The following is a 13,708-nucleotide window of genomic DNA, read 5'->3' on the forward strand; positions in this document are numbered from 1 at the left end:
TGGCAGCACTCATAATTTTTTAAGTGCTAAAGTAGCACAGAAACTTAATTGCAAGCTGCTTCCTGTTACTTCAAAAGCTGTGGAAGTGGCAAATGGGCAAATCCTACAGTGTAATCAGAAGTGTAGCAGATTGGAGTGGGAGATGCACGGATCTCAGTTTCAAGCAGAAGTTTATCTCATAACCTTAGAAACTTATGATCTCATTTTGGGGGGAGAATGGTTGTCTACCTTGGGTGAGATTCAGTGGAATTTCAATAATCTCAGTATGGTTTTCAAAATTAATGGTGAAGAAGTGAAGCTGCAAGGGGAGAGATGGTCACCAAAAGCTGAACAATTAAATTTCCTACATATACTGAATCCAGGAGAGGAAGATGTGAATGGAAGGAAACTGAATCAGTGGATACCAGAGGTTGAGATTGATGTAAGCTGTTGCTACGAGCTCAGTGTGGAAGAGATTTGGCCAAGCCTACAATTGATTCTTGAAGAGTATACTGAAATATTTGAGGAGCCTAGAACATTGCCTCCTCAGAGAGAGCATGATCACAAAATAATATTGAAAGATGGTGCTGATGCAGTAAACATGAGGCCTTATAAATATGCTGCACATCAAAAGGATGTAATTGAGACTATGATTGATGAAATGTTGAAGGCTGGAGTTATAAGGCATAGTGAGAGCCCTTTTGCAAGCTCTATTGTGTTAGTTAAGAAGAAAGATTCCACATGGAGGATGTGTGTGGATTATAGAGCTCTAAATGCTATAACTGTTAAAGATAAATATCCCATACCAGTGATAGAAGAGCTGTTGGATGAGTTGGGAAGAGCAGCCTGGTTTTCTAAAATAGATCTCAGATCCGGCTATTGGCAAGTGAGAATGAAGCCTGAGGATATCTATAAGACTGCTTTCAGGACTCAATCAGGGCATTATGAGTTTCTAGTCATGCCATTTGGCTTGACAAATGCTCCAGCTACCTTCCAAAACTTGATGAATACCATCTTTAGAGGTTACTTGAGAAGATTCATATTGGTTTTCTTTGATGATATCCTCATTTACAGTAACAGCCAAGAAGATCATGAACATCATCTAAGGTTGGTTATGGAACTGATGAGAAAGAACAGCTTGCTAGCTAAAAGAAGTAAATGCACTTTTGGGTGTAGAAAAGTAGAATATCTGGGCCATGTTATATCTGATAAGGGGGTCTCCACTGATGAAGGAAAGATAGAGGCAGTTAAGCAGTGGCCTCAACCTAAAAATGTCAAGCAGGTGAGAAGCTTCTTGGGGTTAACTGGATATTACAGAAGGTTTGTGCATAATTATGGAGTGATATCTAGGCCACTGATTGATGTGATCAAGGGAAACTTATTCAGATGGACCCCGGAGGCACAAGAAGCCTTTGAGAAACTTAAATCAGCCATGATTACTGCTCCTGTGCTAGCCTTGCCTGATTTTTCTAAAGAGTTTATAGTGGAGACTGATGCATCTGGGATTGGGATTGGAGCTGTGTTGATGCAAGATAAGCATCCTATAGCCTTCATCAGCAAGTCTCTATCTCCTAAATATCAGAATTTATCAGTGTATGAAAAGGAATTGTTAGCCATTTTGATGGCCATCAAGAAATGGTGTCACTACTTACAGAGCAAGAAGTTTGTTATCTTAACTGATCATCAAAGTCTTAAGTACTTGATAGAGCAAAAACTGACTACTCCTACTCAACAAGCTTGGATGACTAAGCTAATGCAATTTGAGTATGAGATCAGATATAGAAAGGGCAGTGAGAATTCAGCAGCTGATGCATTATCCAGGGTACCTGAGGTGATGACCTATGCACTGACTTCCCTTGTAATTCCTCTGGAGTTAATTGCAAAGATTAAGGATTCATGGAAAAAGGATCCTCTGATACAGAAGTTGATAAAAGAGAAACAGCAGAATACAGATCTCCATCCCAAATTCACTTGGATCAATGAAGAGCTAAGAAGAAAAGGGAAGCTGATGGTGGGAAATGACTTGAATTTAAAGGCTCAGATTTTGTCCATCTTCCATGGATCTGCTTTGGCTGGCCATTCTGGAGTATTGGGAACTTTCAAGAGAATATCTGCTATAGTGTATTGGCCAAAATTGAGGAAGGATGTTAAGGAATTTGTCAGAATGTGTATCACTTGCCAGAGATATAAACCAAGTAACACTTCCCCAGCTGGTTTACTACAACCGCTTCCCATACCTGCTGCAATCTTTACAGATATTTCAATGGATTTTATTGAAGCTTTACCAAGTTCTCAAGGCTATGATACTATATTTGTGGTGGTTGATAGGTTGAGTAAATATGCACATTTTATGGCCCTATCTCATCCCTTCACAGCAAAGAAAGTGGCTGAGATATTCATGGATTCAGTTTTTAAGCTCCATGGAATGCCTATGAAGATTGTGAGTGATAGGGGGGCTATTTTTGTGGGGAGTTTCTGGAAGGAATTTATGAGTTTATTGGGTGTTGAGCTGCTCTACTCCACGGCCTATCATCCAGAAACTGATGGACAAACCGAGATAGTAAATAAAAGCTTGCAATGCTATCTGCGGTGTGCCATGGGTGAAAAGCCACATACTTGGTCACAATGGTTGGGGTTAGCCGAATATTGGTACAACACTACCTATCATTCTAGTATTCAAATGACTCCTTTTGAAGCACTGTATGGGTTTGAACCCCCCCTGCATGTACCCTATCTGCCAGGTGACTCAAATGTTGAGGCAGTGGATTTAGCTTTGAGAGACAGAGAAGATATGCTTGCTATACTCAAGAGAAATATTCAGAAAACGGCTGACCGAATGAAGAGGCAAGTGGATCAACATCGAACTGATAAAGAGTTTGAAATAGGAGAATGGGTTTGGTTGAAGCTGAGGGAGTATAAGCAGAAATCTGTCAGAGGAAAGCATCACAAATTCGAGCCTAAGTACTTTGGGCCTTATCAGGTTCTAGATAGAATTGGTGCAGTGGCATACAAGCTCAATTTACCATCTTCGGCCACAATCCACAACGTGTTCCATGTTTCGCTATTAAAGCCGGCTTCTCCACCATCCGGCCCTATCATTGAATTACCGGATGTGTCATATATAAATGATGCCATTCCTCAAGCCATTTTGGATAGGAAAATGGTAAAAAGACAGAATCGTGCAGTAACCAAGTGGCTCATCCATTGGGAAGGGAAGTCACCGGCCGATGCTTCCTGGGAGTTCGCTGATGTAATTCAGGCTCGATTTCCCTGGTTCCTTGAGGACAAGGAACCCTAAGAAGGGGGTATTGTTGCATGCATTACTATAAATACTATAAGTAGCTCATGCATGCAACGTGAGCACGAGACACACATGCAATATTGTGTAGTTAGTGACGTGGCATTAGTAATGAACTGGCATGGACCAATAGGAAGGAGGCAGTGACGTGTTGCTGACCAATGAGAAGGAGGCACGGGGATGACAGCTCATGCGGAGGAGAAGTGAAGTGAAGATGAGCTAAGAGGCAGAGTATAAATATAGCCGTAGCCGCTCTCTTTTGGTTTGTCGTGAATATTGTGAGTTGTATGTTTGTTAAGCTCCGATCGTGGATCGCGAGCTCCTCTTTGCTTCTATTTCGATTGTAGAACATTATCATTGTTAATGCAATCCATTCTATTGATCATTCAAGTGTTGAGATCTGCGTTTTATCGCTGAGTTCGGCAACGCCGAACTAAGAGAGGAAGACCGAGAAGAGGTCACTGAGCTCGGCAGTGACGAGCTAAGATAGGCCGACCACGAAGAAGTCACTGAGTTCGGCAGTGACGAGCTAAGATAGGTCGATCGCGGCGTAAGATCGTAACACCGTCTTCATCGGCATCTGGTCTCTTAGCTTTTTTGCCTCATTCCTGCTAGCAGTTTTACCAATTTGTGAGAATCGTTTAATGTGTTTGATGTGTTTGTTTATGCGTATTGTTTCTCTAATCAAAATACGTTAGAGCATCCACAATGGTTTTATGCTAGTCACAACTCCTCCTGTCACATCATCAGCACTAAAAATTTCTACTGCCACGTCATCAGGACAACCAACTGGACAAGCAATAGGCTAGCAATAAGCTAGCCACAATAAACAAAATTATAAAAAAACAAATAATTAACAATCACACAAAATACGGAATTAAATTTACAACACAGATACGGAAAAATTCAATAATAATAGTAAAATTAAAAAAAGTACATTAATTAAAAAAATTACATTAATATAAAAAAAATTACATTAATATAAAAAAAATTACATTAGTTAAAAAAAATCCCTCTTCCACACACGAGCCCCCGCCTCCGCCTCACTCCTCGTGGTCGTCGCCGTCGTCGCCGCCGTTATCGCCACTATCCGGGACCCCAACCTCTGCGGCATCTGAGCCCGCGTCTGAGCCCCCCAACCGTGCCGCGGCGGCATCCAAATCGACCTGCATACTCTCGAGCATTGAGTGAAGAAACCTCTTCTCCACGGGTCAGTTGCCGCCCTCCATTAAGCTAAGATCTTGTGCATCTGAGTCCGCGTTTGTTGACGCGCGAAGAAGGCGAGCTCGGTTGGCGACGAGCCAACAGGGGGGATGCCGACTGGACCTCCTGGGACCCCTGGGCGACCCCCCCCCCCGCTACCCGTTGCGCCCGCCTTTGCCCAACCGGGCGAGTGCAGCGAGTAAACGATAGAGGGGACGGGAACTCCTGAACATCCTCGGGGAGGTCGTGGGAACCGCCGCTGCTGCCGCTGTAATCACCGGCATAGTTCAGTCGCTGCTTCTTCGGCCGTCCAGCATCGACACCTGCCCGAAACTTCTCGGAGTCCATCAGGACCTCATAGCAGTTCCAGTAGGTGAACTCCTTATAAAGCCCGGGCACGGGGAAGACTTTCTCCGCTATCCTCCTGCAGTCCTCGCCAGTTTGGCCACTGGTCTGCATGCGGAGGGCGTTGGTGTACAAGCCCAAAAATCGGGAGATCGCAGCCCTGATTCGGTCCCACCCCTTCCGGCACTCCTCCCCGCTGTGTGGCCTCCCCTTCAGGCAAAATGCCTTGTAAGGTGCTGATATTTTAGCCCACAAGTTGACGATCCTCTGATTGTTCGAAAGGAGGGGATCATCGCAAACACTCACCCAAGCCTTGGACAGCGCGACGTTCTCCGCATCCGTCCACTTCCTCCGTGTCGGGCTGTCGTCATCATCCGGCTGCGACGACTCGCCGACCACCCTTTTGCCCTTCCCCTTGCCCTTCTTCTTCTTTGGTGCGCCCCGACCCCGCCCTACTCCCCCCGTTTGAATGGGAGTGTTCGCATCCTCGAGATCTATCCCCAACTCCTCTAAGGAGAAAGTCTCACACCCAGCGAACTGCGTCTCCGAAGCAGTCAAAAAATCAAAACTGGGGCGATAGACATTGTCCCCCCCCCCCTCCGGCGTCCCCTGCATCCTGGGCTGCATCCCTAGGGGTGGGTCGATACGGTATATCGTACCGACCGTGCCATACCGCATACCGTACCGGAAAGTACGGTATGACAAAATTCAATACAGATACCGTACCGAATTTTCGGTATACCAAAATTCTGGTATACCGGAAATTCGGTATGATATTTTTTGATACCGTTACCATACCGTTATTACGGTATACCGAAAAATAATCGGTTTCTTGATTTGTTCATTTACTAATTGGTTTCTCGATTGTTCATTATTTTTTGCTATTGGTAATTCGTCCATCACTCTATTCAATTTTATATTTTGGTTAGCATGTTATCAAGTATCATATTATATTTGTTGTTGCCGATGATGTTGATCTTTAAGTATCTTTTAATATATATTTATGGATTATTTTGATTACATATATTCAGAATTTTATCTCATAATCGTGGTTAATGATAAAATGAAGGTACTTATTGATTATTTTTGGCTATTTAGACCAATAGTAGTAATAATTGGTCTTATAAATAAAATCTCCAAATAGATTTACAAGTGTAATGAAATAAAGATTCATTTTTCCCCATAGACTTTAATTTCAATCTATCATTATAAACATGCATACAAATTCTCAAAAATATTAACAAGGCACGGTCTTCCTTTGATTTGAATAAATTTTTAAAATACTACCAAATAATATTTTTTTAATGTGAAAATACTAAAATTCAACATATATCAAAATTTGGCTCATTTGTTGGTTATGATGAGTATATTTTAAAGTTAAGGGTTTAGGATTTAGGTTTCAAGGTTTGGGTTTTTAGTGTATAGGGTCGCTATATTGCAATGAAATGAATCTCGACTAGAAAGTGTCTCACCAGTGCAATATTAAATTATTGCAACGTAAACTTGCTCCTACAGTTATAACTCAACGGTTAATTCATATTTTCACATATTTAAAATGCTTTTTAATTTTAAGTCTGATATTTAAATGTCAAGACAGTTTATTAAAATGTCAACACAAATATGTGTTGAAATTTTAATGTGATCGTATTGACATTTTTTAGAAAAGGTAGCTTTTAAACACACTCTTGTGTCTATTTGGGGTTAATGTGATTGAAAAAGTATAATCCAAAGTAAGAGGATGTCGAATATTCTTGTGTTTATCATTTCACAACTTTTATTTCGCAAAATGAAATAAATATGAAGAAATTAAAATGACCCGTGCATCGCACGGGCGTGACACTAGTTAGTAATTTAAATTGGACATTTATTTCTCTTTAAGAATTAAGAATGACTGATCAGTATCTTATTTATTCATCCTTCAATTTAAGTAGTATATAAAATAAGATAACATACAATGAATTAAACACTAATTAAACGATTTGATTCATTTTCAGCTGCACATATTTTTAATTGACATTTTATGAAGTGGGACGAAGAATAAAACAAAATTTTTAATTACTTTGTATATTTGGAATATGACATTACACAAAGAATCATATACTAAATGGTGTGAGTTAATACAAATTCTTTCAAATGTGCTCTGTTGAAACATATTCCCGATATCGTATTTCCAATCTTCTTTCGGTGTTATGTGCTATTGTGTTTATTATATTTAATAGGATGAGTTGATAAAAAAATAATTCAGGTTAATTTTGAATTTGTTTGAATAAATTTGAATGTTTAATTTTATTGTATTAATTGATGTATTAATTTTTTTAATATAATATATATAAATGTAATATATATATTACAACATATTTAATATTAATATATATATAGGGGAGCGTTATTCTCCTTTTCACATCTTAGATCCTTTTTCCTTCTTAATATTACGCGTTAGATCTAAGGCATCAACGGATCAGATTGATTCTATAAAACTGGTTCCGTGTTGCATTATAGAAGGTGGTTGTATGCATTACAGGGTTATTATTGTCATTTGACAGAAAAGTAACTGCCACATTTTGGTATCTGCGAATAATGCACCACATGGTCACGAGTAATGCATATAATTGACTATATAATGCACAATATGTGAACTGCAATGCATACGAATAAGATGTACCATGTTATGATGTTTGGACACACGTTTCTTGTTTCCCCTAAGGGTTTAATAAGCTTAGGGGCTAGGGTATAGTACGTAGACACGTATGTAATCTTCACATGGTAACGAGTAATGGATATAATTGACTATATAATGCACAATTTGTGAACTGCAATGCATACGAACAAGATGTGTTGTGTTATGATGTTTGACACACGTTTCTTGTTTCCCTTAAGGGTTTAATAAGCTTAGCGGCTAGGGTATAGTACGTACGCATTAATAACAAATTATAAAACGATACGAATAATTCACCAAATTGTCACGAGTAATGGATGTTATTAACTATATAATGCACAATATGTGAACTGCAATGCATACGAATAAGATGTACCATGTTATGATGTTTGACACACGTTTCCTGTTCCCCCTAAGGGTTTAATAAACTTAGGGGCTAGGGTATAGTACGTAGACATTACTAACAAATTGTTGTTATTGGAATATACGTATGTGCATTATTTGGTTTAGGTAGTGCATTATGTAGCTGTTAATTGTCATTATCTCAGTATATTATGCATTATTAGAGGTATTGTGTATATGGGTTAATCAACGGATTGAAGATTACATACGTGCATTTAGTAATGTCTACGTACTATACCCTAGCCCCTAAGCTTATTAAACCCTTAGGGGAAACAAGAAACGTGTGTCAAACATCATAACATGGTACATCTTATTCGTATGCATTGCAGTTCACATATTGTGCATTATATAGTTAATAACATCCATTACTCGTGAAAATTTGGTGAATTATTCGTATCGTTTTATAATTTGTTATTAATGCGTACGTACTATACCCTAGCCCCTAAGCTTATTAAACCCTTAGGGGAAACAAGAAACGTGTGTCAAACATTATAACATGGTACATCTTATTCGTATGCATTACAGTTCACATATTGTGCATTATATAGTTAATAACATCCATTACTCGTGACAATTTGGTGAATTATTCGTATCGTTTTATAATTTGTTATTAATGCGTACGTACTATACCCTAGCCCCTAAGCTTATTAAAGCCTTAGGGGAAACAAGAAACGTGTGTCAAACATCATAACACAGCACATCTTGTTCGTATGCATTGCAGTTCACAAATTGTGCATTATATAGTCAATTATATCCATTACTCGTTACCATGTGAAGATTACATACATGTCTACGTACTATACCCTAGCCCCTAAGCTTATTAAACCCTTAGGGGAAACAAGAAACGTGTGTCAAACATCATAACACAGCACATCTTGTTCGTATGCATTGCAGTTCACATATTGTGCATTATATAGGCAATTATATGCATTACTCGTGACCATGTGGTGCATTATTCGTAGCGGTTTCCAGCCATTATTAGATTACTATTGTACCCTCATAATGCACAAAATAGGACAAATAATACAACACGGGATTAATTACCCAATGTTGATCTTGACCGTCCATTTCTCTAATCTAATGGCTGATATTAAGAAGGAAAAAGGAGGAAATATAGGAAAAGGAAATGAATACATCCCTATATATATATATATATATATATATATATAATAATCTATCGGTATATATATACCACGGTATACCGAATCTTCGGTATATATATAATAATCTATCGGTATACCGGTATACCACGGTATACCGAATCTTCGGTATATACCGAATATTCGGTATACCATGGTATACCGGTATATACCGAAGTTTCGGTATACCGTGGATTCGGTATACCGCGGTATACCGCGATATAGAAAAATTGATACCGTTACCGTACCGAAACACTGCGGTACGGTATCATACTGTACCGGAAACTGCTGTATACCGAAAAATCGGTATTTTCGGTATTTTTCATGTACGGTAAGTCCGGTATTACTGTATTTCGGTATAATTTCCCACCCTTATGCATCCCCGGCTGCCACCCCCGCATCATCTGCATCCCGGCTGCCCACCCTGGCATCATCTGCATCCCGGGTTGCATCCCTGGTACCCCCTGCCCGCCCTGCATCCCCTGCCATCCCGGCATACTACCCCCGGTTGCCATCCCGGGCATCATCTGCTGCCAAGGGTACATGTTGTAGTACCCGGCCATCGGACCCCATCCACCTCCCACGGGTACCATGAGAGTTTGAGACCCGCTCGTCACTGGAAACCCCTCGTTGTTGTTCTCCATTTTGCTTTATTGCTCTTGTACAGAAATTAAGAGAGAGAGAAAATTCGTTAAAACAAGCGGTGTGAATGAAAATGACGTGCAAATCGCGTATATATAGTGTTTCGAACATTTTTTTTAAAAAAGAAAGTGCTGGCCGATGCGCTCGCCGATCGCCCGCCTACAATGGCGGCCAGTCGATCGGCGAGTGCATCGGCCAGTGCCCGAGAATCGGAGTCCGCTCGCCGATTTTTTCGCCGATTTGGCGCTAGCCGACTCCAATGGTTCGGCGAGCGAACCGGCTAGCCGGTCCGCTAGCCGCCATTGGAGATGCTCTTAGGGTCATCAGTATTAGTTAATTTAATTCTTTTATAATTTAATATCCTAATGTAGTGGAAGTAATTATAGCTAAAACGTTTTGGGCTAGTTTTTTTCATTTTGGGCTCTTTTTAATTTAACAATTGGTCCATCTTTTATTCTATTTGGGCTATTTTGTTTGTCATTTTAATATATTCTTATTTGGGCCACTTGGAACACATTGTTTGGGCTATAGTCTTATATCTATTAGTTGCCTTATTTTTTTGCATGGAATGTTTTTATTTAAAATGTGTATATTAAATAAAAATAAATTGAGAAATAAATATTTTAATTTTTTTTATTAGTGTGTGATTTAGTTGAATTATACCCATTTTTAAGTTATTTTTTGTGTAGCTAATGTAGGTGCATCGGTTCAAAGTTCAATATCTACGAATGATATTGTTTCCGATCAAACTAATTTATGCACGGGATCTGATAGTATCATTTCTTCATCTATTGAAAATCAAAATGGAGGTATTTTTTTTTATCAAAATGTGCCTACTACTTTTTGATATTTTGGGAGTAGTATACTTTGTTGTAAAATCTTTTGTATAGTTTTAGTTGCAATTTTTTTGTCCAAATTAGTTCATTATTTTATTTTTGTCAATTATATGTCAATTTATATATCATTTTTCATATTAAAAATAATGTAGAATTAATATTTATGTTTTACATTTTCTACATTATTTTTAATGAAGATAATGTGTTATAAACTAACTTGGTGTTACATTTACTAATTTTAAGTTATATTTCTCTATCTAATGTAGTTCTATCGGTTCAAAGCTCAATAGCTACGAGTGGTATTGTTCTTGGTCGAACTAATACATGCACGGGATCTGATCGTACCAATTTTTCTTCTATTGTAAATCAAAATGGAGGTATGATTTTTTAAACTTTGAATTATTAGGCATGAATGCTTATTATATTTCTATTTTCTTAATATTTTCTTTTCTTTTTTGTTTTGCAGAATATTAGAATATTGGCGATGCTTTATTAAATTGTTCACATATGAACTAATGGTTTGTTGTTGCTCTCCTGAGCCTTCTTTCTTATTTTCACTCTTTGATATTTACTTACACATATTTTCTGTCTATTCATTTTAAAGTAGCATTATAAAATTTTAGTATAATTTTATTTAGAGTAAATCAAAAATAAATTCCCTAAACTTGCATAGCACAACGATATTATATATTCAAGCAATGTTAAAAAATTAACTACACAAACGAGGAGATGGTACTCATCTTGTAATATTGTGACAAAATAATTTTTGTTGTAATTATGTTGTTTGTATAAAATAACAAATAAAATTAAATAGATATGACAAGATTAACAAAAATATAATGCTTTAAACATAGATACTATATCACACATTAAGTATTAAAAATGCTACTCTTAATGCGATACGTGGAAGTTATGACAATATAAGCTTAATATAATATTTGCAATATTAAAAAATAAATATATTGAGGTAGACAAATGATAATATGGTGCCGTGTTAGACTAATTATAAAAATAAACATAATATATTTAGAAGAAATATGTTATATGAAACACCTGATTAATTACGATATAAATATTTTGTAAGTATATTATGATTTGATATTCACTATGTGTTATTTATTATTATTTAAAATTATTTAATATTTTTTATTTGAATTACAAATTATTAATTTAATTATATTTTGTTGTCTTTGATCCTATCAATATTTTTTTTTGTGTAGCCAATGTTGATAGTTATGTTCAAAGTCTCATAATTATAAGTGATGTTGCTCTTGATCAACATAATTCACGTATTGTGAATAACATTAATTTACATTCGTCGACTTTAAATCAAGATGGAGGTATTTTTTATTTATGTATCCAGATTCCTAATATGACATCTCCTCCTGGAAGTCCTACATTAGTTGATGTTCTCTAAAAACTAGAAAGGTGCTCATTATTTGAAAAATATAATGTCATATAATTAATTTGGATTTTTCCTCTTTGATCTTTAGTCGTACTTTTTCCTTTATTTGTATTATATATCTTATTTTAACTAACTCATTCTCTTTTATTCTTATTCACATATCTCCCTTTTGTCATTTGTTTTATTTTATTTTATTTTACTCCACTCATATTATAAATCAAAATTGTATAAAATCATTTGTCGAATGTGAAAATATTTCATTTAGAGTGAGTTTGTGGTGTGTTCTTTTGGTTTAGCTGAGATACATTCTGTTGAGTTTTTGATTAACTTGAAGTGTTCAGGTACACCTAATCATGAATTGTTGTTGAAAGTTGGTACTCATGTAATGCTGCTAAGGAATATAGATCACTAGAATGGATTATGTAATGGCACAAGATTGCTAATTACACGATTAGGTGATTATGTTTTGGAGGCACAAGTGTTGAGTGGCTATAATGTTGGGCATAAAGTTGATCCCTCGAATGTCTTTAATTCCTTCTGATCCAAGATTGCCATTCAAATTTCAACGACGACAATTTCCTTTGCCTGTGTCGTATGCAATGACAATTAACAAAAGTCAAGGTCAATCTTTGGCTCATATTGAGTCATTTTTATGAAAATCAGTCTTCAGTCATGGACAATTGTATGTTGCTATATCTAGAGTTACGAGTCGTGCAGGTCTGAAGATTTTGGTTTGTAAACATGCGGATGATGATAGTAGGGGTGATTCGACTGTTAATGTTGTTTACAAAGAGGTTTTCCAAAACTTATGAACTATTGGTGTTTTGTAGATCATATTTTGGTGAGATGTTTATTTTGTTCCCTTTATTCGGTTGTTAATTTTTTGTCTTTATTTGCACATGTTTATGTTCTTTCTCTTTCTATTATGTATTTATTTTTACTACTATTTTATTCTAACTAACTTATACTCTTTTATCTTTATTTACACATAATTTAAAAATCTTATGTCCCGTGCATAGCACGGGTATTGACACTAGTATAACAAAATGTACTAAATTAAAACACGAATGAAACTTTTTGTATGATTTATATAAACTTCAAACATTTTATACTAATATGAAATAAATGTGAAACATTTTGCATGAACTAGTGTTATCACCCGTGCTATGCACGGGATATAAGATTTTCAAATAATAAAGAAAAATAATAAGGTAAGTAGTTTAAGAAAAAAGATAATAAGAATATAATGATGTTTGGTTAAGAATATGTGTTAATTACAGTAAGTATTCATAACATTATAAAACGCTTAAAAAATTATAAATAATAACAAACAAAGGAATATACTCTTCCCAACCCACTATAAATGAAGCATTTCACGTTCGGCAAATGATATTTTACAACTTTAATTTATGATCTGAGTGGAGTAGAATAAAATAAAATAAATGACAAAGAGGAGACGTGACTAAGGACCAAAAAGTATGAGTTTGTTAGAATAAAATATACACAAATAAAGAAAATGTGCAATTAAAGATCAAAGAGGACAAAACTCATATAATTTGAATAAATAAATAGCTCTAACAGTTTTGATCAACAAAACATATATATACATAAATAGGAACAAAAACTTAGAAAAATAACAATAAATCAGTAGTTCATAATTTTTCAGTTATTGAATACAATTCTAAAAATATATACTTCCTCTGTCTCACTCTTAGTGAAACATTCACCACAAGATTTTATAAACATTTTTATTTTGTGCGTCTCACTCCTAGTGAAGCATTCACCACAAGATTTTATACATTT

The sequence above is a fragment of the Salvia splendens genome, chromosome 3 (assembly GCF_004379255.2).
Source record: "Salvia splendens isolate huo1 chromosome 3, SspV2, whole genome shotgun sequence".
Taxonomy (NCBI): domain Eukaryota; kingdom Viridiplantae; phylum Streptophyta; class Magnoliopsida; order Lamiales; family Lamiaceae; genus Salvia; species Salvia splendens.